This window comes from Taudactylus pleione, unplaced genomic scaffold (genome assembly GCF_031769625.1).
Source record: "Taudactylus pleione unplaced genomic scaffold, aTauple2 ptg000085l, whole genome shotgun sequence".
In the NCBI taxonomy this organism is placed as follows: domain Eukaryota; kingdom Metazoa; phylum Chordata; class Amphibia; order Anura; family Myobatrachidae; genus Taudactylus; species Taudactylus pleione.
This window is the reverse complement of record NW_028284487.1, coordinates 13,081,738-13,108,878: the sequence shown is the minus strand read 5'-3', so window position 1 is coordinate 13,108,878 and position 27,141 is coordinate 13,081,738. Positions and strand designations below refer to the sequence as shown.

Sequence of the window (27,141 nt, the reverse complement as noted above, 5' to 3'; positions counted from 1 at the left end):
TATAATGTGTCATATTTGTTTACTTTTTTTACAACAAAAAATTTAAACAAGGTCCCACTGAGATTTAAACTCGGATCACCGGATTCAGAGTTCAGAGTGCTAACCATTACACCATGGAACCTATAGACATATCATGTCAGGCTGTAACGGTACACATATAATAAACTGTATACTAACCTGAAGGTGCTTAAAATCTTTGAATTGCTTCCAAAATATTTGCATATTCTTAAAGCCAGATTAAGGGCCACATGGGTCAGGGGCTAAAATGTTTCAGGGACTATACTGAGAAGGGGAGGAGCTGTGACCAGTGCTATGTGTATGTAGCCAGATCCAAGTGGGTGTGTTCAAAGCCTACACTGTAATCCCCAATTTCTCTCTAAATACAGAAAAGTAGAAAAATAACATAGTTTGATGAGAAAACTAAAACTACAATTTTAGTACTTATGATTTATGGCCAACCGTACAGTTGATGATGGACCTATTTTAATGTGGAGGACTGTTGCTCCATCCACCCCATTGTTATTCTCGCCCTGTGTATTGTTTTCAACTCTATGTATAAATAACTTTTTATGGCAAACCAGAAAAACCCTCTGTTACCTTTTTGAGTGCTGTAGGAATGGATTTCACATCCCAGATTGTGATTGCCCAAAATGGTGATATGATGATTTTTTTAGAGAAAGCTAAAGTACATGGTGATATGGTAAATCATGTAGGAGATTGATAAATTAGATGATATGGGAGAATATTGCTGGTATCAGGTGCAAATAACATAACTATGATAATATAATAGTATGCACACCCCCATGGCAAAGAAAGGAAGCATTTTTGGTTTATTCTACAGGTGTTTATGATCACTGAATGGTTTCTAAAATGTTTGAGTATTGGTTTAAAATTTATTTCAATTACATTTTTCCAGCAAGCCAAAATGTAGTCGGCAGTATTTGAACACGCGCTGGGAGACCCCAATGGATTTCTAGTCCATCGCCAAAACCAATCGGCAGAGAATACATACATATTATATAATGTGTCATATTTGTTAACTATTTTTACAATAAATATTTAAACAAGGTCCCACCGAGATTTGAACTCGGATCGCTGGATTCAGAGTCCAGAGTGCTAACCATTACACCATGGAACCTATTGACATATAATGTCAGGCTGTAACAGTCCACATATAATAAACTGTATACTAAACTGGAGGTGCTTAAAATCTTTGAAATGCTACCAATCTATTTGCATATTGTTAAGGCTGGATTAAGGACCACATGGGTCAGGGGCTAAAATGTTTCAGGGCCTATACTGAGAAGAGGAGGAGCTGTGACCAGTGCTATGTGGATGTAGCCAGATCCAAGTGGGTGTGTACAACGCCTACACTGTCAGCTCCAATTTCTCTCTAAATACAGAAAAGTAGAAAAATAACATAGTTTGATGAGAAAACAAAAACTACAATTTTAATACTTATGATTTATGGCCAACCGTACAGTTGATGGTGGGCCTATTTTTAAGTGGAGGACTGTAGCTCCATCCACCCCATTGTTATTCTCGCCCTGTGTATTGTTTTCAACTCTATGTATAATTAACTTTTTATGGCAAACCAGGAAAACCCTCTGTTACCTTTTTGAGTGCTGTAGCAATGGATTTCACATCCCAGATTGTGATTGCCCAAAATGGTGATATGATGATTTTTTAGAGAAAGCTAAAGTACATGGTGATATGGTAAAACATGAAGGAGATTGATAAATTAAATGATATGGGGGAATATTGCTGGTATCAGGTGCAAATAACATAACTATGATAATATAAAATAGTAGGCCCAACCCCATGGCAAAGAAAGGAAGCATTTTTGGTTTATTCTACAGGCGTTTATGATCACTGAATGGTTTCTAAAACGTTTGAGTATTGGTTTAAAATGTATTTCAATGACATTTTTCCAGCAAGCCAAAATGTAGTCGTCAGTATTTGAACACGCGCTGGGAGACCCCAATGGATTTCTAGTCCATCGCCAAAACCAATCGGCCATGAATACATACATATTTTATAATGTGTCATATTTGTTAAATATTTTTACAATAAATATTTATACAAGGTCCCACCGAGATTTGAACTCGGATCGCTGGATTCAGAGTCCAGAGTGCTAACCATTACACCATGGAACCTATTGACATATAATGTCAGGCTGTAACAGTCCACATATAATAAACTGTATACTAAACTGGAGGTGCTTAAAATCTTTGAAATGCTACCAATCTATTTGCATATTGTTAATGCCGGATTAAGGACCACATGGGTCAGGGGCTAAAATGTTTCAGGGCCTATACTGAGAAGAGGAGGAGCTGTGACCAGTGCTATGTGGATGTAGCCAGATCCAAGTGGGTGTGTACAACGCCTACACTGTCAGCTCCAATTTCTCTCTAAATACAGAAAAGTAGAAAAATAACATACTTTGATGAGAAAACTAAAACTACAATTTTAATACTTATGATTTATGGCCAACCGTACAGTTGATGGTGGGCCTATTTTTAAGTGGAGGACTGTAGCTCCATCCACCCCATTGTTATTCTCGCCCTGTGTATTGTTTTCAACTCTATGTATAATTAACTTTTTATGGCAAACCAGAAAAACCCTCTGCTACCTTCTTGAGTGCTGTAGCAATGGATTTCACATCCCAGATTGTGATTGCCCAAAATGGTGATATGATGATTTTTTTAGAGAAAGCTAAAGTACATGGTGATATGGTAAATCATGTAGGAGATTGATAAATTAGATGATATGGGAGAATATTGCTGGTATCAGGTGCAAATAACATAACTATGATAATATAATAGTATGCACACCCCCATGGCAAAGAAAGGAAGCATTTTTGGTTTATTCTACAGGTGTTTATGATCACTGAATGGTTTCTAAAATGTTTGAGTATTGGTTTAAAATTTATTTCAATTACATTTTTCCAGCAAGCCAAAATGTAGTCGGCAGTATTTGAACACGCGCTGGGAGACCCCAATGGATTTCTAGTCCATCGCCAAAACCAATCGGCAGAGAATACATACATATTATATAATGTGTCATATTTGTTAACTATTTTTACAATAAATATTTAAACAAGGTCCCACCGAGATTTGAACTCGGATCGCTGGATTCAGAGTCCAGAGTGCTAACCATTACACCATGGAACCTATTGACATATAATGTCAGGCTGTAACAGTCCACATATAATAAACTGTATACTAAACTGGAGGTGCTTAAAATCTTTGAAATGCTACCAATCTATTTGCATATTGTTAAGGCTGGATTAAGGACCACATGGGTCAGGGGCTAAAATGTTTTAGGGCCTATACTGAGAAGAGGAGGAGCTGTGACCAGTGCTATGTGGATGTAGCCAGATCCAAGTGGGTGTGTACAACGCCTACACTGTCAGCTCCAATTTCTCTCTAAATACAGAAAAGTAGAAAAATAACATAGTTTGATGAGAAAACAAAAACTACAATTTTAATACTTATGATTTATGGCCAACCGTACAGTTGATGGTGGGCCTATTTTTAAGTGGAGGACTGTAGCTCCATCCACCCCATTGTTATTCTCGCCCTGTGTATTGTTTTCAACTCTATGTATAATTAACTTTTTATGGCAAACCAGGAAAACCCTCTGTTACCTTTTTGAGTGCTGTAGCAATGGATTTCACATCCCAGATTGTGATTGCCCAAAATGGTGATATGATGATTTTTTAGAGAAAGCTAAAGTACATGGTGATATGGTAAAACATGAAGGAGATTGATAAATTAAATGATATGGGGGAATATTGCTGGTATCAGGTGCAAATAACATAACTATGATAATATAAAATAGTAGGCCCAACCCCATGGCAAAGAAAGGAAGCATTTTTGGTTTATTCTACAGGCGTTTATGATCACTGAATGGTTTCTAAAACGTTTGAGTATTGGTTTAAAATGTATTTCAATGACATTTTTCCAGCAAGCCAAAATGTAGTCGTCAGTATTTGAACACGCGCTGGGAGACCCCAATGGATTTCTAGTCCATCGCCAAAACCAATCGGCCATGAATACATACATATTTTATAATGTGTCATATTTGTTAAATATTTTTACAATAAATATTTATACAAGGTCCCACCGAGATTTGAACTCGGATCACTGGATTCAGAGTCCAGAGTGCTAACCATTACACCATGGAACCTATTGACATATAATGTCAGGCTGTAACAGTCCACATATAATAAACTGTATACTAAACTGGAGGTGCTTAAAATCTTTGAAATGCTACCAATCTATTTGCATATTGTTAATGCCGGATTAAGGACCACATGGGTCAGGGGCTAAAATGTTTCAGGGCCTATACTGAGAAGAGGAGGAGCTGTGACCAGTGCTATGTGGATGTAGCCAGATCCAAGTGGGTGTGTACAACGCCTACACTGTCAGCTCCAATTTCTCTCTAAATACAGAAAAGTAGAAAAATAACATACTTTGATGAGAAAACTAAAACTACAATTTTAATACTTATGATTTATTGCCAACCGTACAGTTGATGGTGGGCCTATTTTTAAGTGGAGGACTGTAGCTCCATCCACCCCATTGTTATTCTCGCCCTGTGTATTGTTTTCAACTCTATGTATAATTAACTTTTTATGGCAAACCAGAAAAACCCTCTGCTACCTTCTTGAGTGCTGTAGCAATGGATTTCACATCCCAGATTGTGATTGCCCAAAATGGTGATATGATGATTTTTTTAGAGAAAGCTAAAGTACATGGTGATATGGTAAATCATGTAGGAGATTGATAAATTAGATGATATGGGAGAATATTGCTGGTATCAGGTGCAAATAACATAACTATGATAATATAATAGTATGCACACCCCCATGGCAAAGAAAGGAAGCATTTTTGGTTTATTCTACAGGTGTTTATGATCACTGAATGGTTTCTAAAATGTTTGAGTATTGGTTTAAAATTTATTTCAATTACATTTTTCCAGCAAGCCAAATGTAGTCGGCAGTATTTGAACACGCGCTGGGAGACCCCAATGGATTTCTAGTCCATCGCCAAAACCAATCGGCAGAGAATACATACATATTTTATAATGTGTCATATTTGTTTACTATTTTTACAATAAATATTTAAACAAGGTCCCACTGAGATTTGAACTCGGATCGCTGGATTCAGAGTCCAGAGTGCTAACCATTACACCATGGAACCTATTGACATATAATGCCAGGCTGTAACAGTCCACATATAATAAACTGTATACTAAACTGGAGGTGCTTAAAATCTTTGAAATGCTACCAATCTATTTGCATGTTGTTAAGGCCGGATTAAGGGCCAAATGGGTCAGGGGCTAAAATGTTTCAGGGCCTATACTGAAAAGGGGAGGAGCTGTGACTAGTGCTATGTGGATGTAGCCAGATCCTAGTGGGTGTGTACAACGCCTACACTATCAGCCCCAATTTCTCTCTAAAGACAGAAAAGTAGAAAAATAACATAGTTTGATGAGAAAACTAAAATGACAATTTTAATACTTATGATTTATGGCCAACCGTACAGTTGATGATGGGCCTATTTTTATGTGGAGGACTGTAGCTCCATCCACCCCATTGTTATTCTCGCCCTGTGTATTGTTTTCAACTCTATGTATAAATAACTTTTTATGGCAAACCAGAAAAACCCTCTGCTACCTTCTTGAGTGCTGTAGCAATGGATTTCACATCCCAGATTGTGATTGCCCAAAATGGTGATATGATGATTTTTTTAGAGAAAGCTAAAGTACATGGTGATATGGTAAATCATGTAGGAGTTTGATAAATTAGATGATATGGGGGAATATTGCTGGTATCAGGTGCAAATAACATAACTATGATAATAGAATAGTAGGCATACCCCCATGGCAAAGAAAGGAAGCATTTTTGTTTTATTCTACAGGTGTTTATGATCACTGAATGGATTCTAAAATGTTTGAGTATTGGTCTAAAATTTACTTCAATTACATTTTTCCAGCAAGCCAAATTGTAGTCGGCAGTATTTGAACACGAGTTGGGAGACCCCAATGGATTTCTAGTCCATCGCCAAAACCACTCGGCCACGAATACATACATATTTTATTAAGTGTCATATTTGTTTTCTATTTTCACAATAAACATTTAAACAAGGTCCCACCGAGATTTGAACTCAGATGGCTGGATTCCGAGTCCAGAGTGCTAACCATTACACCATGGAACCTATCAACACTTTATGACAGGCTGTAACCGTACACATATAACAAACTGTATACTAACCTGGAGGTGCTTAAAATCTTTGAAATGCTACCAAACTATTTGCATATTGTTAATGCCGGATTAAGGGCCACATGGGTCAGGGGCTAAAATGTTTCAGGGACTATACTGGGAAGGGGAGGATCTGTGACCAGTGCTATGTGGATGTAGCCAGATCCAAGTGGGTGTGTACAACGCCTACACTGTCATCCCCAATTTCTCTCTAAATACAGAAAAGTAGAAAAATAACATACTTTGATGAGAAAACTAAAATGACAATTTTAATACTTATGATTTATGGCCAACCGTACAGTTGATGATGGGCCTATTTTTATGTGGAGGACTGTAGCTCCATCCACCCCATTGTTATTCTCGCCCTGTGTATTGTTTTCAACTCTATGTATAATTAACTTTTTATGGCAAACCAGGAAAACCCTCTGTTACCTTTTTGAGTGCTGTAGCAATGGATTTCACATCCCAGATTGTGATTGCCCAAAATGGTGATATGATGATTTTTTAGAGAAAGCTAAAGTACATGGTGATATGGTAAAACATGAAGGAGATTGATAAATTAAATGATATGGGGGAATATTGCTGGTATCAGGTGCAAATAACATAACTATGATAATATAATAGTAGGCCCACCCCCATGGCAAAGAAAGGAAGCATTTTTGGTTTATTCTACAGGCGTTTATGATCACTGAATGGTTTCTAAAACTTTTGAGTATTGGTTTAAAATTTATTTCAATGACATTTTTCAAGCAAGCCAAAATGTAGTCGTCAGTATTTGAACACGCGCTGGGAGACCCCAATGGATTTCTAGTCCATCGCCAAAACCAATCGGCCATGAATACATACATATTTTATAATGTGTCATATTTGCTAAATAATTTTACAATAAATATTTATACAAGGTCCCACTGAGATTTGAATTTGGATCACTGGATTTAGAGTCCAGAGTGCTAACCATTACACCATGGAACCTATTGACATAGTATGCCGGGCTGTAACAGTCCACATATAATAAACTGTATACTAAACTGGAGGTGCTTAAAATCTTTGAAATGCTACCAATCTATTTGCATATTGTTAAGGCCGGATTAAGGACCACATGGGTCAGGGGCTAAAATGTTTCAGGGCCTATACTGAGAAGGGGAGGAGCTGTGACCAGTGCTATTTGGATGTAGCCAGATCCAAGTGGGTGTGTACAACGCCTACACTGTCAGCCCCAATTTCTCTCTAAATACAGAAAAGTAGAAAAATAACATAGTTTGATGAGAAAACTAAAACTACAATTTTAATACTTATGATTTATGGCCAACCGTACAGTTGATGGTGGGCCTATTTTAATGTGGAGGACTGTTGCTCCATCCACCCCATTGTTATTCTCGCCCTGTGTATTGTTTTCAACTCTATGTATAAATAACTTTTTATGGCAAACCAGAAAAACCCTCTATTACCTTTTTGAGAGCTGTAGCAATGGATTTCACTTCCCAGATTGTGATTGCCCAAAATGGTGATATGAATATTTTTTAGAGAAAGCTAAAGTACATGGTGATATGGTAAATCATGAAGGAGACTGATAAATTAGATGATATGGGGGAATATTGCTGGTATCAGGTGCAAATAACATAACTATGATAATATAATAGTAGGCACACCCCCATGGCAAAGAAAGGAAGTATTTTTGGTTTATTCTACAGGTGTTTATGATCACTGAATGGTTTCTAAAATGTTTGAGTATTGGTTTAAAATTTATTTCAATTACATTTTTCCAGCAAGCCAAAATGTAGTCGGCAGTATTTGAACACGCGCTGGGAGACCCCAATGGATTTCTAGTTCATCGCCAAAACCAATCGGCAGAGAATACATACATATTTTATAATGTGTCATATTTGTTTACTATTTTTACAATAAATATTTAAACAAAGTCCCACCGAGATTTGAACTCGGATCGCTGGATTCAGAGACCAGAGTGCTAACCATTACACCATGAAACCTATCGACATATAATGTCAGGCTGTAACAGTCCACATATAATAAACTGTATACTAAACTGGAGGTGCTAAAAATCTTTGAAATGCTACCAATCTATTTGCATGTTGTTAAGGCCGGATTAAGGGCCAAATGGGTCAGGGGCTAAAATGTTTCAGGGCCTATACTGAAAAGGGGAGGAGCTGTGACTAGTGCTATGTGGATGTAGCCAAATCCTAGTGGGTGTGTACAACGCCAACACTATCAGCCCCAATTTCTCTCTAAAGACAGAAAAGTAGAAAAATAACATAGTTTGATGAGAAAACTAAAATGACAATTTTAATACTTATGATTTATGGCCAACCGTACAGTTGATGATGGGCCTATTTTTATGTGGAGGACTGTAGCTCCATCCACCCCATTGTTATTCTCGCCCTGTGTATTGTTTTCAACTCTATGTATAAATAACTTTTTATGGCAAACCAGAAAAACCCTCTGCTACCTTCTTGAGTGCTGTAGCAATGGATTTCACATCCCAGATTGTGATTGCCCAAAATGGTGATATGATGATTTTTTTAGAGAAAGCTAAAGTACATGGTGATATGGTAAATCATGTAGGAGATTGATAAATTAGATGATATGGGAGAATATTGCTGGTATCAGGTGCAAATAACATAACTATGATAATATAATAGTATGCACACCCCCATGGCAAGAAAGGAAGCATTTTTGGTTTATTCTACAGGTGTTTATGATCACTGAATGGTTTCTAAAATGTTTGAGTATTGGTTTAAAATTAATTTCAATTACATTTTTCCAGCAAGCCAAAATGTAGTCGGCAGTATTTGAACACGCGCTGGGAGACCCCAATGGATTTCTAGTCCATCGCCAAAACCAATCGGCAGAGAATACATACATATTTTATAATGTGTCATATTTGTTTACTATTTTTACAATAAATATTTAAACAAGATCCCACTGAGATTTGAACTCGGATCGCTGGATTCAGAGTCCAGAGTGCTAACCGTTACACGATGGAACCTATTGACATATAATGCCAGGCTGTAACAGTCCACATATAATAAACTGTATACTAAACTGGAGGTGCTTAAAATCTTTGAAATGCTACCAATCTATTTGCATGTTGTTAAGGCCGGATTAAGGGCCAAATGGGTCAGGGGCTAAAATGTTTCAGGGCCTATACTGAAAAGGGGAGGAGCTGTGACTAGTGCTATGTGGATGTAGCCAGATCCTAGTGGGTGTGTACAACGCCTACACTATCAGCCCCAATTTCTCTCTAAAGACAGAAAAGTAAAAAAATAACATAGTTTGATGAGAAAACTAAAATGACAATTTTAGTACTTATGATTGATGGCCAACCGTACAGTTGATGGTGGGCCTATTTTTATGTGGAGGACTGTAGCTCCATCCACCCCATTGTTATTTTCGCCCTGTGTATTGTTTTCAACTCTATGTATAAATAACTTTTTATGGCAAACCAGGAAAACCCTCTGCTACCTTTTTGAGTGCTGTAGCAATGGATTTCACATCCCAGACTGTGATTGACCAAAATGGAGATATGATGATTTTTTAGAGAAAGCTAAAGTACATGGTGATATGGTAAATCATGTAGGAGTTTGATAAATTAGATGATATGGGGGAATATTGCTGGTATCAGGTGCAAATAACATAACTATGATAATAGAATAGTAGGCACACCCCCATGACAAAGAAAGGAAGCATTTTTGGTTTATTCTACAGGTGTTTATGATCACTGAATGGATTCTAAAACGTTTCAGTATTGGTCTAAAATTAACTTCAATTACATTTTTCCAGCAAGCCAAATTGTAGTCGGCAGTATTTGAACACGAGTTGGGAGTCCCCAATGGATTTCTAGTCCATCGCCATAACCACTCGGCCACGAATACATACATATTTTATTAAGTGTCATATTTGTTCTCTATTTTCACAATAAACATTTAAAATAAGGTCCCACCGAGATTTGAACTCAGATCGCTAGATTCCGTGTCCAGAGTGCTAACCATTACACCATGGAACATATCGACACTTTATGACAGGCTGTAACCGTACACATATAACAAACTGTATACTAACCTGGAGGTGCTTAAAATCTTTGAAATGCTACCAAACTATTTGCATATTGTTAATGCTGAATTAAGGGCCACATGGGTCAGGGGCTAAAATGTTTCATGGACTATACTGAGAAGGGGAGGAGCTGTGACCAGTGCTATGTGGATGTAGCCAGATCCAAGTGGGTGTGTACAACGCCTACACTGTCATCCCCAATTTCTCTCTAAATACAGAAAAGTAGAAAAATAACAAACTTTGATGAGAAAACTAAAACTACAATTTTATTACTTATGATTTATGGCCAACCGTACAGTTGATGATGGGCCTATTTTTATGTGGAGGACTGTAGCTCCATCCACCACATTGTTATTCTCGCCCTGTGTATTGTTTTCAACTCTATGTATAAATAACTTTTTACGGCAAACCAGAAAAACCCTCTGCTACCTTCTTGAGTGCTGTAGCAATGGATTTCACATCCCAGATTGTGATTGCCGAAAATGGTGATATGATGATTTTTTTAGAGAAAGCTAAAGTACATGGTGATATGGTAAATCATGTAGGAGATTGATAAATTAGATGATATGGGAGAATATTGCTGGTATCAGGTGCAAATAACATAACTATGATAATATAATAGTATGCACACCCCCATGGCAAAGAAAGGAAGCATTTTTGGTTTATTCTACAGGTGTTTATGATCACTGAATGGTTTCTAAAATGTTTGAGTATTGGTTTAAAATTTATTTCAATTACATTTTTCCAGCAAGCCAAAATGTAGTCGGCAGTATTTGAACACGCGCTGGGAGACCCCAATGGATTTCTAGTCCATCGCCAAAACCAATCGGCAGAGAATACATACATATTTTATAATGTGTCATATTTGTTTACTATTTTTACAATAAATATTTAAACAAGGTCCCACCGAGATTTGAACTCTGATCGCTGGATTCAGAGTCCAGAGTGCTAACCATTACACCATGGAACCTATTGACATATAATGCCAGGCTGTAACAGTCAACATATAATAAACTGTATACTAAACTGGAGGTGCTTAAAATCTTTGAAATGCTACCAATCTATTTGCATGTTGTTAAGGCCAGATTAAGGGCCAAATGGGTCAGGGGCTAAAATGTTTCAGGGCCTATACTGAAAAGGGGAGGAGCTGTGACTAGTGCTATGTGGATGTAGCCAGATCCTAGTGGGTGTGTACAACGCCTACACTATCAGCCCCAATTTCTCTCTAAAGACAGAAAAGTTAAAAAATAACATAGTTTGATGAGAAAACTAAAATGACAATTTTAGTACTTATGATTGATGGCCAACCGTACAGTTGATGGTGGGCCTATTTTTATGTGGAGGACTGTAGCTCCATCCACCCCATTGTTATTTTCGCCCTGTGTATTGTTTTCAACTCTATGTATAAATAACTTTTTATGGCAAACCAGGAAAACCCTCTGCTACCTTTTTGAGTGCTGTAGCAATGGATTTCACATCCCAGAATGTGATTGACCAAAATGGAGATATGATGATTTTTTAGAGAAAGCTAAAGTACATGGTGATATGGTAAATCATGTAGGAGTTTGATAAATTAGATGATATGGGGGAATATTGCTGGTATCAGGTGCAAATAACATAACTATGATAATAGAATAGTAGGCACACCCCCATGACAAAGAAAGGAAGCATTTTTGGTTTATTCTACAGGTGTTTATGATCACTGAATGGATTCTAAAACGTTTCAGTATTGGTCTAAAATTAACTTCAATTACATTTTTCCAGCAAGCCAAATTGTAGTCGGCAGTATTTGAACACGAGTTGGGAGTCCCCAATGGATTTCTAGTCCATCGCCATAACCACTCGGCCACGAATACATACATATTTTATTAAGTGTCATATTTGTTCTCTATTTTCACAATAAACATTTAAAATAAGGTCCCACCGAGATTTGAACTCAGATCGCTAAATTCCGTGTCCAGAGTGCTAACCATTACACCATGGAACCTATCGACACTTTATGACAGGCTGTAACTGTACACATATAACAAACTATATACTAACCTGGAGGTGCTTAAAATCTTTGAAATGCTACCAAACTATTTGCATATTGTTAATGCTGAATTAAGGGCCACATGGGTCAGGGGCTAAAATGTTTCATGGACTATACTGAGAAGGGGAGGAGCTGTGACCAGTGCTATGTGGATGTAGCCAGATCCAAGTGGGTGTGTACAACGCCTACACTGTCATCCCCAATTTCTCTCTAAATACAGAAAAGTAGAAAAATAACAAACTTTGATGAGAAAACTAAAACTACAATTTTATTACTTATGATTTATGGCCAACCGTACAGTTGATGATGGGCCTATTTTTATGTGGAGGACTGTAGCTCCATCCACCCCATTGTTATTCTCGCCCTGTGTATTGTTTTCAACTCTATGTATAAATAACTTTTTATGGCAAACCAGAAAAACCCTCTGCTACCTTCTTGAGTGCTGTAGCAATGGATTTCACATCCCAGATTGTGATTGCCCAAAATGGTGATATGATGATTTTTTTAGAGAAAGCTAAAGTACATGGTGATATGGTAAATCATGTAGGAGATTGATAAATTAGATGATATGGGAGAATATTGCTGGTATCAGGTGCAAATAACATAACTATGATAATATAATAGTATGCACACCCCCATGGCAAAGAAAGGAAGCATTTTTGGTTTATTCTACAGGTGTTTATGATCACTGAATGGTTTCTAAAATGTTTGAGTATTGGTTTAAAATTTATTTCAATTACATTTTTCCAGCAAGCCAAAATGTAGTCGGCAGTATTTGAACACGCGCTGGGAGACCCCAATGGATTTCTAGTCCATCGCCAAAACCAATCGGCAGAGAATACATACATATTTTATAATGTGTCATATTTGTTTACTATTTTTACAATAAATATTTAAACAAGGTCCCACCGAGATTTGAACTCTGATCGCTGGATTCAGAGTCCAGAGTGCTAACCATTACACCATGGAACCTATTGACATATAATGCCAGGCTGTAACAGTCAACATATAATAAACTGTATACTAAACTGGAGGTGCTTAAAATCTTTGAAATGCTACCAATCTATTTGCATGTTGTTAAGGCCGGATTAAGGACCAAATGGGTCAGGGGCTAAAATGTTTCAGGGCCTATACTGAGAAGGGGAGGAGCTGTGACTAGTGTTATGTGGATGTAGCCAGATCCTAGTGGGTGTGTACAACGCCTACACTATCAGCCCCAATTTCTCTCTAAAGACAGAAAAGTAGAAAAATAACATAGTTTGATGAGAAAACTAAAATGACAATTTTAATACTTATGATTTATGGCCAACCGTACAGTTGATGATGGGCCTATTTTTATGTGGAGGACTGTAGCTCCATCCACCCCATTGTTTTTCTCGCCCTGTGTATTGTTTTCAACTCTATGTATAAATAACTTTTTATGGCAAACCAGAAAAACCCTCTGCTACCTTCTTGAGTGCTGTAGCAATGGATTTCACATCCCAGATTGTGATTGCCCAAAATGGTTATATGATGATTTTTTTAGAGAAAGCTAAAGTACATGGTGATATGGTAAATCATGTAGGAGATTGATAAATTAGATGATATGGGAGAATATTGCTGGTATCAGGTGCAAATAACATAACTATGATAATATAATAGTATGCACACCCCCATGGCAAAGAAAGGAAGCATTTTTGGTTTATTCTACAGGTGTTTATGATCACTGAATGGTTTCTAAAATGTTTGAGTATTGGTTTAAAATTTATTTCAATTACATTTTTCCAGCAAGCCAAAATGTAGTCGGCAGTATTTGAACACGCGCTGGGAGACCCCAATGGATTTCTAGTCCATCGCCAAAACCAATCGGCCATGAATACATACATATTTTATAATGTGTCATATTTGTTAACTATTTTTACAATAAATATTTTTACAAGGTCCCACTGAGATTTGTACTCAGATCACTGGATTCAGAGTCCAGAGTGCTAACCATTACACCATGGAACCTATTGACATAGTATGCTGGGCTGTAACAGTCCACATATAATAAACTGTATACTAAACTGGAGGTGCTTAAAATCTTTGAAATGCTACCAAACTATTTGCATATTGTTAAGGCCGGATTAAGGGCCACATGGGTCAGGGGCTAAAATGTTTCAGGGACTATACTGGGAAGGGGAGGAGCTGTGACCAGTGCTATGTGGATGTAGCCAGATCCAAGTGGGTGTGTACAACGCCTACACTGTCATCCCCAATTTCTCTCTAAATACAGAAAAGTAGAAAAATAACATACTTTGATGAGAAAACTAAAATGACAATTTTAATACTTATGATTTATGGCCAACCGTACAGTTGATGATGGGCCTATTTTTATGTGGAGGACTGTAGCTCCATCCACCCCATTGTTATTCTCGCCCTGTGTATTGTTTTCAACTCTATGTATAAATAACTTTTTATGGCAAACCAGAAAAACCCTCTGCTACCTTCTTGAGTGCTGTAGCAATGGATTTCACATCCCAGATTGTGATTGCCCAAAATGGTGATATGATGATTTTTTTAGAGAAAGCTAAAGTACATGGTGATATGGTAAATCATGTAGGAGATTGATAAATTAGATGATATGGGAGAATATTGCTGGTATCAGGTGCAAATAACATAACTATGATAATATAATAGTATGCACACCCCCATGGCAAAGAAAGGAAGCATTTTTGGTTTATTCTACAGGTGTTTATGATCACTGAATGGTTTCTAAAATGTTTGAGTATTGGTTTAAAATTTATTTCAATTACATTTTTCCAGCAAGCCAAAATGTAGTCGGCAGTATTTGAACACGCGCTGGGAGACCCCAATGGATTTCTAGTCCATCGCCAAAACCAATCGGCCATGAATACATAAAATTTTATGATGTGTCATATTTGTTAACTATTTTTACAATAAATATTTATACAAGGTCCCACTGAGATTTGTACTCAGATCACTGGATTCAGAGTCCAGAGTGCTAACCATTACACCATGGAACCTATTGACGTAGTATGCTGGGCTGTAACAGTCCACATATAATAAACTGTATACTAAACTGGAGGTGCTTAAAATCTTTGAAATGCTACCAATCTATTTGCATATTGTTAAGGCCGGATTAAGGACCACATGGGTCAGGGGCTAAAATGTTTCAGGGCCTATACTGAGAAGGGGAGGAGCTGTGACCAGTGCTATGTGGATGTATCCAGATCCAAGTGGGTGTGTACAACGCCTACACTGTCATCCCCAATTTCTCTCTAAATACAGAAAAGTAGAAAAATAACATACTTTGATGAGAAAACTAAAACTACAATTTTAGTACTTATGATTGATGGCCAACCGTACAGTTGATGGTGGGCCTATTTTTATGTGGAGGACTGTAGCTCCATCCACCCCATTGTTATTTTCGCCCTGTGTATTGTTTTCAACTCTATGTATAAATAACTTTTTATGGCAAACCAGGAAAACCCTCTGCTACCTTTTTGAGTGCTGTAGCAATGGATTTCACATGCCAGACTGTGATTGCCCAAAATGGTGATATGATGATTTTTTAGAGAAAGCTAAAGTACATGGTGATATGGTAAATCATGTAGGAGTTTGATAAATTAGATGATATGGGGGAATATTGCTGGTATCAGGTGCAAATAACATAACTATGATAATAGAATAGTAGGCACACCCCCATGGCAAAGAAAGGAAGCATTTTTGGTTTATTCTACAGGTGTTTATGATCACTGAATGGATTCTAAAACGTTTGAGTATTGGTCTAAAATTTACTTCAATTACATTTTTCCAGCAAGCCAAATTGTAGTCGGCAGTATTTGAACACGAGTTGGGAGACCCCAATGGATTTCTAGTCCATCGCCAAAACCACTCGGCCACGAATACATACATATTTTATTAAGTGTCATATTTGTTTTCTATTTTCACAATAAACATTTAAACAAGGTCCCACCGAGATTTGAACTCAGATCTCTGGATTCACGAGTCCAGAGTGCTAACCATTACACCATGGAACCTATCGACACTTTATGACAGGCTGTAACCGTACACATATAACAAACTGTATACTAACCTGGAGGTGCTTAAAATCTTTGAAATGCTACCAAACTATTTGCATATTGTTAATGCCGGATTAAGGGCCACATGGGTCAGGGGCTAAAATGTTTCAGGGACTATACTGAGAAGGGGAGGAGCTGTGACCAGTGCTATGTGGATGTAGCCAGATCCAAGTGGGTGTGTACAACGCCTACACTGTCATCCCCAATTTCTCTCTAAATACAGAAAAGTAGAAAAATAACATACTTTGATGAGAAAACTAAAATGACAATTTTAATACTTATGATTTATGGCCAACCGTACAGTTGATGATGGGCCTATTTTTATGTGGAGGACTGTAGCTCCATCCACCCCATTGTTATTCTCGCCCTGTGTATTGTTTTCAACTCTATGTATAAATAACTTTTTATGGCAAACCAGAAAAACCCTCTGCTACCTTCTTGAGTGCTGTAGCAATGGATTTCACATCCCAGATTGTGATTGCCGAAAATGGTGATATGATGATTTTTTTAGAGAAAGCTAAAGTACATGGTGATATGGTAAATCATGTAGGAGATTGATAAATTAGATGATATGGGAGAATATTGCTGGTATCAGGTGCAAATAACATAACTATGATAATATAATAGTATGCACACCCCCATGGCAAAGAAAGGAAGCATTTTTGGTTTATTCTACAGGTGTTTATGATCACTGAATGGTTTCTAAAATGTTTGAGTATTGGTTTAAAATTTATTTCAATTACATTTTTCCAGCAAGCCAAAATGTAGTCGGCAGTATTTGAACACGCGCTGGGAGACCCCAATGGATTTCTAGTCCATCGCCAAAACCAATCGGCCATGAATACATACATATTTTATAATGTGTCCTATTTGTTAACTATTTTTACAATAAATATTTATACAAGTTCCCACTGAGATTTGTACTCAGATCACTGGATTCAGAGTCCAGAGTGCTAACCATTACACCATGGAACCTATTGACATAGTATGCCGGGCTGTAACAGTCCACATATAATAAACTGTATACTAAACTGGAGGTGCTTAAAATCTTTGAAATGCTACCAATCTATTTGCATATTGTTAAGGCCGGATTAAGGACCACATGGGTCAGGGGCTAAAATGTTTCAGGGCCTATACTGAGAAGGTGAGGAGCTGTGACCAGTGCTATGTGGATGTAGCCAGATCCAAGTGGGTGTGTACAACGCCTACACTGTCAGCCCCAATTTCTCTCTAAATACAGAAAAGTAGAAAAATAACATAGTTTGATGAGAAAACTAAAACTACAATTTTAATACTTATGATTTATGGCCAACCGTACAGTTGATGGTGGGCCTATTTTCATGTGGAGGACTGTAGCTCCATCCACCCCATTGTTATTCTCGCCCTGTGTATTGTTTTCAACTCTATGTATAAATAACTTTTTATGGCAAACCAGAAAAACCCTCTGCTACCTTCTTGAGTGCTGTAGCAATGGATTTCACATCCCAGATTGTGATTGCCCAAAATGGTGATATGATGATTTTTTTAGAGAAAGCTAAAGTACATGGTGATATGGTAAATCATGTAGGAGTTTGATAAATTAGATGATATGGGGGAATATTGCTGGTATCAGGTGCAAATAACATAACTATGATAATATAATAGTATGCACACCCCCATGGCAAAGAATGGAAGCATTTTTGGTTTGTTCTACAGGTGTTTATGATCACTGAATGGTTTCTAAAATGTTTGAGTATTGGTTTAAAATTAATTTCAATTACATTTTTCCAGCAAGCCAAAATGTAGTCGGCAGTATTTGAACACGCGCTGGGAGACCCCAATGGATTTCTAGTCCATCGCCAAAACCAATCGGCAGAGAATACATACATATTTTATAATGTGTCATATTTGTTTACTATTTTTACAATAAATATTTAAACAAGATCCCACTGAGATTTGAACTCGGATTGCTGGATTCAGAGTCCAGAGTGCTAACCGTTACACGATGGAACCTATTGACATATAATGCCAGGCTGTAACAGTCCACATATAATAAACTGTATACTAAACTGGAGGTGCTTAAAATCTTTGAAATGCTACCAATCTATTTGCATGTTGTTAAGGCCGGATTAAGGGCCAAATGGGTCAGGGGCTAAAATGTTTCAGGGCCTATACTGAAAAGGGGAGGAGCTGTGACTAGTGCTATGTGGATGTAGCCAGATCCTAGTGGGTGTGTACAACGCCTACACTATCAGCCCCAATTTCTCTCTAAAGACAGAAAAGTAAAAAAATAACATAGTTTGATGAGAAAACTAAAATGACAATTTTAGTACTTATGATTGATGGCCAACCGTACAGTTGATGGTGGGCCTATTTTTATGTGGAGGACTGTAGCTCCATCCACCCCATTGTTATTTTCGCCCTGTGTATTGTTTTCAACTCTATGTATAAATAACTTTTTATGGCAAACCAGGAAAACCCTCTGCTACCTTTTTGAGTGCTGTAGCAATGGATTTCACATCCCAGACTGTGATTGACCAAAATGGAGATATGATGATTTTTTAGAGAAAGCTAAAGTACATGGTGATATGGTAAATCATGTAGGAGTTTGATAAATTAGATGATATGGGGGAATATTGCTGGTATCAGGTGCAAATAACATAACTATGATAATAGAATAGTAGGCACACCCCCATGACAAAGAAAGGAAGCATTTTTGGTTTATTCTACAGGTGTTTATGATCACTGAATGGATTCTAAAACGTTTCAGTATTGGTCTAAAATTAACTTCAATTACATTTTTCCAGCAAGCCAAATTGTAGTCGGCAGTATTTGAACACGAGTTGGGAGTCCCCAATGGATTTCTAGTCCATCGCCATAACCACTCGGCCACGAATACATACATATTTTATTAAGTGTCATATTTGTTCTCTATTTTCACAATAAACATTTAAAATAAGGTCCCACCGAGATTTGAACTCAGATCGCTAGATTCCGTGTCCAGAGTGCTAACCATTACACCACGGAACCTATCGACACTTTATGACAGGCTGTAACCGTACACATATAACAAACTGTATACTAACCTGGAGGTGCTTAAAATCTTTGAAATGCTACCAAACTATTTGCATATTGTTAATGCTGAATTAAGGGCCACATGGGTCAGGGGCTAAAATGTTTCATGGACTATACTGAGAAGGGGAGGAGCTGTGACCAGTGCTATGTGGATGTAGCCAGATCCAAGTGGGTGTGTACAACGCCTACACTGTCATCCCCAATTTCTCTCTAAATACAGAAAAGTAGAAAAATAACAAACTTTGATGAGAAAACTAAAACTACAATTTTATTACTTATGATTTATGGCCAACCGTACAGTTGATGATGGGCCTATTTTTATGTGGAGGACTGTAGCTCCATCCACCACATTGTTATTCTCGCCCTGTGTATTGTTTTCAACTCTATGTATAAATAACTTTTTACGGCAAACCAGAAAAACCCTCTGCTACCTTCTTGAGTGCTGTAGCAATGGATTTCACATCCCAGATTGTGATTGCCGAAAATGGTGATATGATGATTTTTTTAGAGAAAGCTAAAGTACATGGTGATATGGTAAATCATGTAGGAGATTGATAAATTAGATGATATGGGAGAATATTGCTGGTATCAGGTGCAAATAACATAACTATGATAATATAATAGTATGCACACCCCCATGGCAAAGAAAGGAAGCATTTTTGGTTTATTCTACAGGTGTTTATGATCACTGAATGGTTTCTAAAATGTTTGAGTATTGGTTTAAAATTTATTTCAATTACATTTTTCCAGCAAGCCAAAATGTAGTCGGCAGTATTTGAACACGCGCTGGGAGACCCCAATGGATTTCTAGTCCATCGCCAAAACCAATCGGCAGAGAATACATACATATTTTATAATGTGTCATATTTGTTTACTATTTTTACAATAAATATTTAAACAAGGTCCCACCGAGATTTGAACTCTGATCGCTGGATTCAGAGTCCAGAGTGCTAACCATTACACCATGGAACCTATTGACATATAATGCCAGGCTGTAACAGTCAACATATAATAAACTGTATACTAAACTGGAGGTGCTTAAAATCTTTGAAATGCTACCAATCTATTTGCATGTTGTTAAGGCCAGATTAAGGGCCAAATGGGTCAGGGGCTAAAATGTTTCAGGGCCTATACTGAAAAGGGGAGGAGCTGTGACTAGTGCTATGTGGATGTAGCCAGATCCTAGTGGGTGTGTACAACGCCTACACTATCAGCCCCAATTTCTCTCTAAAGACAGAAAAGTTAAAAAATAACATAGTTTGATGAGAAAACTAAAATGACAATTTTAGTACTTATGATTGATGGCCAACCGTACAGTTGATGGTGGGCCTATTTTTATGTGGAGGACTGTAGCTCCATCCACCCCATTGTTATTTTCGCCCTGTGTATTGTTTTCAACTCTATGTATAAATAACTTTTTATGGCAAACCAGGAAAACCCTCTGCTACCTTTTTGAGTGCTGTAGCAATGGATTTCACATCCCAGACTGTGATTGACCAAAATGGAGATATGATGATTTTTTAGAGAAAGCTAAAGTACATGGTGATATGGTAAATCATGTAGGAGTTTGATAAATTAGATGATATGGGGGAATATTGCTGGTATCAGGTGCAAATAACATAACTATGATAATAGAATAGTAGGCACACCCCCATGACAAAGAAAGGAAGCATTTTTGGTTTATTCTACAGGTGTTTATGATCACTGAATGGATTCTAAAACGTTTCAGTATTGGTCTAAAATTAACTTCAATTACATTTTTCCAGCAAGCCAAATTGTAGTCGGCAGTATTTGAACACGAGTTGGGAGTCCCCAATGGATTTCTAGTCCATCGCCATAACCACTCGGCCACGAATACATACATATTTTATTAAGTGTCATATTTGTTCTCTATTTTCACAATAAACATTTAAAATAAGGTCCCACCGAGATTTGAACTCAGATCGCTAGATTCCGTGTCCAGAGTGCTAACCATTACACCATGGAACCTATCGACACTTTATGACAGGCTGTAACTGTACACATATAACAAACTATATACTAACCTGGAGGTGCTTAAAATCTTTGAAATGCTACCAAACTATTTGCATATTGTTAATGCTGAATTAAGGGCCACATGGGTCAGGGGCTAAAATGTTTCATGGACTATACTGAGAAGGGGAGGAGCTGTGACCAGTGCTATGTGGATGTAGCCAGATCCAAGTGGGTGTGTACAACGCCTACACTGTCATCCCCAATTTCTCTCTAAATACAGAAAAGTAGAAAAATAACAAACTTTGATGAGAAAACTAAAACTACAATTTTATTACTTATGATTTATGGCCAACCGTACAGTTGATGATGGGCCTATTTTTATGTGGAGGACTGTAGCTCCATCCACCCCATTGTTATTCTCGCCCTGTGTATTGTTTTCAACTCTATGTATAAATAACTTTTTATGGCAAACCAGAAAAACCCTCTGCTACCTTCTTGAGTGCTGTAGCAATGGATTTCACATCCCAGATTGTGATTGCCGAAAATGGTGATATGATGATTTTTTTAGAGAAAGCTAAAGTACATGGTGATATGGTAAATCATGTAGGAGATTGATAAATTAGATGATATGGGAGAATATTGCTGGTATCAGGTGCAAATAACATAACTATGATAATATAATAGTATGCACACCCCCATGGCAAAGAAAGGAAGCATTTTTGGTTTATTCTACAGGTGTTTATGATCACTGAATGGTTTCTAAAATGTTTGAGTATTGGTTTAAAATTTATTTCAATTACATTTTTCCAGCAAGCCAAAATGTAGTCGGCAGTATTTGAACACGCGCTGGGAGACCCCAATGGATTTCTAGTCCATCGCCAAAACCAATCGGCAGAGAATACATACATATTTTATAATGTGTCATATTTGTTTACTATTTTTACAATAAATATTTAAACAAGGTCCCACCGAGATTTGAACTCTGATCGCTGGATTCAGAGTCCAGAGTGCTAACCATTACACCATGGAACCTATTGACATATAATGCCAGGCTGTAACAGTCAACATATAATAAACTGTATACTAAACTGGAGGTGCTTAAAATCTTTGAAATGCTACCAATCTATTTGCATGTTGTTAAGGCCGGATTAAGGACCAAATGGGTCAGGGGCTAAAATGTTTCAGGGCCTATACTGAGAAGGGGAGGAGCTGTGACTAGTGTTATGTGGATGTAGCCAGATCCTAGTGGGTGTGTACAACGCCTACACTATCAGCCCCAATTTCTCTCTAAAGACAGAAAAGTAGAAAAATAACATAGTTTGATGAGAAAACTAAAATGACAATTTTAATACTTATGATTTATGGCCAACCGTACAGTTGATGATGGGCCTATTTTTATGTGGAGGACTGTAGCTCCATCCACCCCATTGTTTTTCTCGCCCTGTGTATTGTTTTCAACTCTATGTATAAATAACTTTTTATGGCAAACCAGAAAAACCCTCTGCTACCTTCTTGAGTGCTGTAGCAATGGATTTCACATCCCAGATTGTGATTGCCCAAAATGGTTATATGATGATTTTTTTAGAGAAAGCTAAAGTACATGGTGATATGGTAAATCATGTAGGAGATTGATAAATTAGATGATATGGGAGAATATTGCTGGTATCAGGTGCAAATAACATAACTATGATAATATAATAGTATGCACACCCCCATGGCAAAGAAAGGAAGCATTTTTGGTTTATTCTACAGGTGTTTATGATCACTGAATGGTTTCTAAAATGTTTGAGTATTGGTTTAAAATTTATTTCAATTACATTTTTCCAGCAAGCCAAAATGTAGTCGGCAGTATTTGAACACGCGCTGGGAGACCCCAATGGATTTCTAGTCCATCGCCAAAACCAATCGGCCATGAATACATACATATTTTATAATGTGTCATATTTGTTAACTATTTTTACAATAAATATTTTTACAAGGTCCCACTGAGATTTGTACTCAGATCACTGGATTCAGAGTCCAGAGTGCTAACCATTACACCATGGAACCTATTGACATAGTATGCTGGGCTGTAACAGTCCACATATAATAAACTGTATACTAAACTGGAGGTGCTTAAAATCTTTGAAATGCTACCAAACTATTTGCATATTGTTAAGGCCGGATTAAGGGCCACATGGGTCAGGGGCTAAAATGTTTCAGGGACTATACTGGGAAGGGGAGGAGCTGTGACCAGTGCTATGTGGATGTAGCCAGATCCAAGTGGGTGTGTACAACGCCTACACTGTCATCCCCAATTTCTCTCTAAATACAGAAAAGTAGAAAAATAACATACTTTGATGAGAAAACTAAAATGACAATTTTAATACTTATGATTTATGGCCAACCGTACAGTTGATGATGGGCCTATTTTTATGTGGAGGACTGTAGCTCCATCCACCCCATTGTTATTCTCGCCCTGTGTATTGTTTTCAACTCTATGTATAAATAACTTTTTATGGCAAACCAGAAAAACCCTCTGCTACCTTCTTGAGTGCTGTAGCAATGGATTTCACATCCCAGATTGTGATTGCCCAAAATGGTGATATGATGATTTTTTTAGAGAAAGCTAAAGTACATGGTGATATGGTAAATCATGTAGGAGATTGATAAATTAGATGATATGGGAGAATATTGCTGGTATCAGGTGCAAATAACATAACTATGATAATATAATAGTATGCACACCCCCATGGCAAAGAAAGGAAGCATTTTTGGTTTATTCTACAGGTGTTTATGATCACTGAATGGTTTCTAAAATGTTTGAGTATTGGTTTAAAATTTATTTCAATTACATTTTTCCAGCAAGCCAAAATGTAGTCGGCAGTATTTGAACACGCGCTGGGAGACCCCAATGGATTTCTAGTCCATCGCCAAAACCAATCGGCCATGAATACATAAAATTTTATGATGTGTCATATTTGTTAACTATTTTTACAATAAATATTTATACAAGGTCCCACTGAGATTTGTACTCAGATCACTGGATTCAGAGTCCAGAGTGCTAACCATTACACCATGGAACCTATTGACGTAGTATGCTGGGCTGTAACAGTCTACATATAGTAAACTGTATACTAAACTGGAGGTGCTTAAAATCTTTGAAATGCTACCAATCTATTTGCATATTGTTAAGGCCGGATTAAGGACCACATGGGTCAGGGGCTAAAATGTTTCAGGGCCTATACTGAGAAGGGGAGGAGCTGTGACCAGTGCTATGTGGATGTATCCAGATCCAAGTGGGTGTGTACAACGCCTACACTGTCATCCCCAATTTCTCTCTAAATACAGAAAAGTAGAAAAATAACATACTTTGATGAGAAAACTAAAACTACAATTTTAGTACTTATGATTGATGGCCAACCGTACAGTTGATGGTGGGCCTATTTTTATGTGGAGGACTGTAGCTCCATCCACCCCATTGTTATTTTCGCCCTGTGTATTGTTTTCAACTCTATGTATAAATAACTTTTTATGGCAAACCAGGAAAACCCTCTGCTACCTTTTTGAGTGCTGTAGCAATGGATTTCACATGCCAGACTGTGATTGCCCAAAATGGTGATATGATGATTTTTTAGAGAAAGCTAAAGTACATGGTGATATGGTAAATCATGTAGGAGTTTGATAAATTAGATGATATGGGGGAATATTGCTGGTATCAGGTGCAAATAACATAACTATGATAATAGAATAGTAGGCACACCCCCATGGCAAAGAAAGGAAGCATTTTTGGTTTATTCTACAGGTGTTTATGATCACTGAATGGATTCTAAAACGTTTGAGTATTGGTCTAAAATTTACTTCAATTACATTTTTCCAGCAAGCCAAATTGTAGTCGGCAGTATTTGAACACGAGTTGGGAGACCCCAATGGATTTCTAGTCCATCGCCAAAACCACTCGGCCACGAATACATACATATTTTATTAAGTGTCATATTTGTTTTCTATTTTCACAATAAACATTTAAACAAGGTCCCACCGAGATTTGAACTCAGATCTCTGGATTCACGAGTCCAGAGTGCTAACCATTACACCATGGAACCTATCGACACTTTATGACAGGCTGTAACCGTACACATATAACAAACTGTATACTAACCTGGAGGTGCTTAAAATCTTTGAAATGCTACCAAACTATTTGCATATTGTTAATGCCGGATTAAGGGCCACATGGGTCAGGGGCTAAAATGTTTCAGGGACTATACTGAGAAGGGGAGGAGCTGTGACCAGTGCTATGTGGATGTAGCCAGATCCAAGTGGGTGTGTACAACGCCTACACTGTCATCCCCAATTTCTCTCTAAATACAGAAAAGTAGAAAAATAACATACTTTGATGAGAAAACTAAAATGACAATTTTAATACTTATGATTTATGGCCAACCGTACAGTTGATGATGGGCCTATTTTTATGTGGAGGACTGTAGCTCCATCCACCCCATTGTTATTCTCGCCCTGTGTATTGTTTTCAACTCTATGTATAAATAACTTTTTATGGCAAACCAGAAAAACCCTCTGCTACCTTCTTGAGTGCTGTAGCAATGGATTTCACATCCCAGATTGTGATTGCCGAAAATGGTGATATGATGATTTTTTTAGAGAAAGCTAAAGTACATGGTGATATGGTAAATCATGTAGGAGATTGATAAATTAGATGATATGGGAGAATATTGCTGGTATCAGGTGCAAATAACATAACTATGATAATATAATAGTATGCACACCCCCATGGCAAAGAAAGGAAGCATTTTTGGTTTATTCTACAGGTGTTTATGATCACTGAATGGTTTCTAAAATGTTTGAGTATTGGTTTAAAATTTATTTCAATTACATTTTTCCAGCAAGCCAAAATGTAGTCGGCAGTATTTGAACACGCGCTGGGAGACCCCAATGGATTTCTAGTCCATCGCCAAAACCAATCGGCCATGAATACATACATATTTTATAATGTGTCCTATTTGTTAACTATTTTTACAATAAATATTTATACAAGTTCCCACTGAGATTTGTACTCAGATCACTGGATTCAGAGTCCAGAGTGCTAACCATTACACCATGGAACCTATTGACATAGTATGCCGGGCTGTAACAGTCCACATATAATAAACTGTATACTAAACTGGAGGTGCTTAAAATCTTTGAAATGCTACCAATCTATTTGCATATTGTTAAGGCCGGATTAAGGACCACATGGGTCAGGGGCTAAAATGTTTCAGGGCCTATACTGAGAAGGTGAGGAGCTGTGACCAGTGCTATGTGGATGTAGCCAGATCCAAGTGGGTGTGTACAACGCCTACACTGTCAGCCCCAATTTCTCTCTAAATACAGAAAAGTAGAAAAATAACATAGTTTGATGAGAAAACTAAAACTACAATTTTAATACTTATGATTTATGGCCAACCGTACAGTTGATGGTGGGCCTATTTTCATGTGGAGGACTGTAGCTCCATCCACCCCATTGTTATTCTCGCCCTGTGTATTGTTTTCAACTCTATGTATAAATAACTTTTTATGGCAAACCAGAAAAACCCTCTGCTACCTTCTTGAGTGCTGTAGCAATGGATTTCACATCCCAGATTGTGATTGCCCAAAATGGTGATATGATGATTTTTTTAGAGAAAGCTAAAGTACATGGTGATATGGTA

The 27,141-nt window shown here is 37.4% G+C and overlaps 19 non-coding genes across 19 annotated transcripts; all 19 read right to left on the bottom strand.

Moving 5' to 3' along the window:
• Nucleotides 1–1,066: 1,066 nt before the first annotated feature.
• TRNAQ-CUG (transfer RNA glutamine (anticodon CUG)) lies at nt 1,067–1,138 on the bottom strand. The gene has a single exon. It is a non-coding gene; the product is annotated as a tRNA-Gln (tRNA).
• A 946-nt stretch (nt 1,139–2,084) lies between these two features.
• On the bottom strand, nt 2,085–2,156 carry TRNAQ-CUG (transfer RNA glutamine (anticodon CUG)). The gene has a single exon. It is a non-coding gene; the product is annotated as a tRNA-Gln (tRNA).
• Nucleotides 2,157–3,101: 945 nt separating this feature from the next.
• TRNAQ-CUG (transfer RNA glutamine (anticodon CUG)) lies at nt 3,102–3,173 on the bottom strand. Its single transcript has one exon. It is a non-coding gene; the product is annotated as a tRNA-Gln (tRNA).
• Nucleotides 3,174–4,119: 946 nt separating this feature from the next.
• Nucleotides 4,120–4,191, bottom strand: TRNAQ-CUG (transfer RNA glutamine (anticodon CUG)). Its single transcript has one exon. It is a non-coding gene; the product is annotated as a tRNA-Gln (tRNA).
• Nucleotides 4,192–5,135: 944 nt separating this feature from the next.
• On the bottom strand, nt 5,136–5,207 carry TRNAQ-CUG (transfer RNA glutamine (anticodon CUG)). Its single transcript has one exon. It is a non-coding gene; the product is annotated as a tRNA-Gln (tRNA).
• A 945-nt stretch (nt 5,208–6,152) lies between these two features.
• On the bottom strand, nt 6,153–6,224 carry TRNAP-CGG (transfer RNA proline (anticodon CGG)). Its single transcript has one exon. It is a non-coding gene; the product is annotated as a tRNA-Pro (tRNA).
• Nucleotides 6,225–8,184: 1,960 nt separating this feature from the next.
• On the bottom strand, nt 8,185–8,256 carry TRNAQ-CUG (transfer RNA glutamine (anticodon CUG)). The gene has a single exon. It is a non-coding gene; the product is annotated as a tRNA-Gln (tRNA).
• A 2,978-nt stretch (nt 8,257–11,234) lies between these two features.
• Nucleotides 11,235–11,306, bottom strand: TRNAQ-CUG (transfer RNA glutamine (anticodon CUG)). Its single transcript has one exon. It is a non-coding gene; the product is annotated as a tRNA-Gln (tRNA).
• A 1,962-nt stretch (nt 11,307–13,268) lies between these two features.
• On the bottom strand, nt 13,269–13,340 carry TRNAQ-CUG (transfer RNA glutamine (anticodon CUG)). The gene has a single exon. It is a non-coding gene; the product is annotated as a tRNA-Gln (tRNA).
• Nucleotides 13,341–14,285: 945 nt separating this feature from the next.
• Nucleotides 14,286–14,357, bottom strand: TRNAQ-CUG (transfer RNA glutamine (anticodon CUG)). Its single transcript has one exon. It is a non-coding gene; the product is annotated as a tRNA-Gln (tRNA).
• Nucleotides 14,358–15,301: 944 nt separating this feature from the next.
• TRNAQ-CUG (transfer RNA glutamine (anticodon CUG)) lies at nt 15,302–15,373 on the bottom strand. The gene has a single exon. It is a non-coding gene; the product is annotated as a tRNA-Gln (tRNA).
• A 944-nt stretch (nt 15,374–16,317) lies between these two features.
• Nucleotides 16,318–16,390, bottom strand: TRNAT-CGU (transfer RNA threonine (anticodon CGU)). The gene has a single exon. It is a non-coding gene; the product is annotated as a tRNA-Thr (tRNA).
• Nucleotides 16,391–17,335: 945 nt separating this feature from the next.
• TRNAQ-CUG (transfer RNA glutamine (anticodon CUG)) lies at nt 17,336–17,407 on the bottom strand. Its single transcript has one exon. It is a non-coding gene; the product is annotated as a tRNA-Gln (tRNA).
• Nucleotides 17,408–20,386: 2,979 nt separating this feature from the next.
• TRNAQ-CUG (transfer RNA glutamine (anticodon CUG)) lies at nt 20,387–20,458 on the bottom strand. Its single transcript has one exon. It is a non-coding gene; the product is annotated as a tRNA-Gln (tRNA).
• Nucleotides 20,459–22,420: 1,962 nt separating this feature from the next.
• TRNAQ-CUG (transfer RNA glutamine (anticodon CUG)) lies at nt 22,421–22,492 on the bottom strand. Its single transcript has one exon. It is a non-coding gene; the product is annotated as a tRNA-Gln (tRNA).
• Nucleotides 22,493–23,437: 945 nt separating this feature from the next.
• On the bottom strand, nt 23,438–23,509 carry TRNAQ-CUG (transfer RNA glutamine (anticodon CUG)). Its single transcript has one exon. It is a non-coding gene; the product is annotated as a tRNA-Gln (tRNA).
• A 944-nt stretch (nt 23,510–24,453) lies between these two features.
• TRNAQ-CUG (transfer RNA glutamine (anticodon CUG)) lies at nt 24,454–24,525 on the bottom strand. Its single transcript has one exon. It is a non-coding gene; the product is annotated as a tRNA-Gln (tRNA).
• Nucleotides 24,526–25,469: 944 nt separating this feature from the next.
• TRNAT-CGU (transfer RNA threonine (anticodon CGU)) lies at nt 25,470–25,542 on the bottom strand. The gene has a single exon. It is a non-coding gene; the product is annotated as a tRNA-Thr (tRNA).
• A 945-nt stretch (nt 25,543–26,487) lies between these two features.
• Nucleotides 26,488–26,559, bottom strand: TRNAQ-CUG (transfer RNA glutamine (anticodon CUG)). The gene has a single exon. It is a non-coding gene; the product is annotated as a tRNA-Gln (tRNA).
• Between the last annotated feature and the right edge of the window lie 582 nt (nt 26,560–27,141).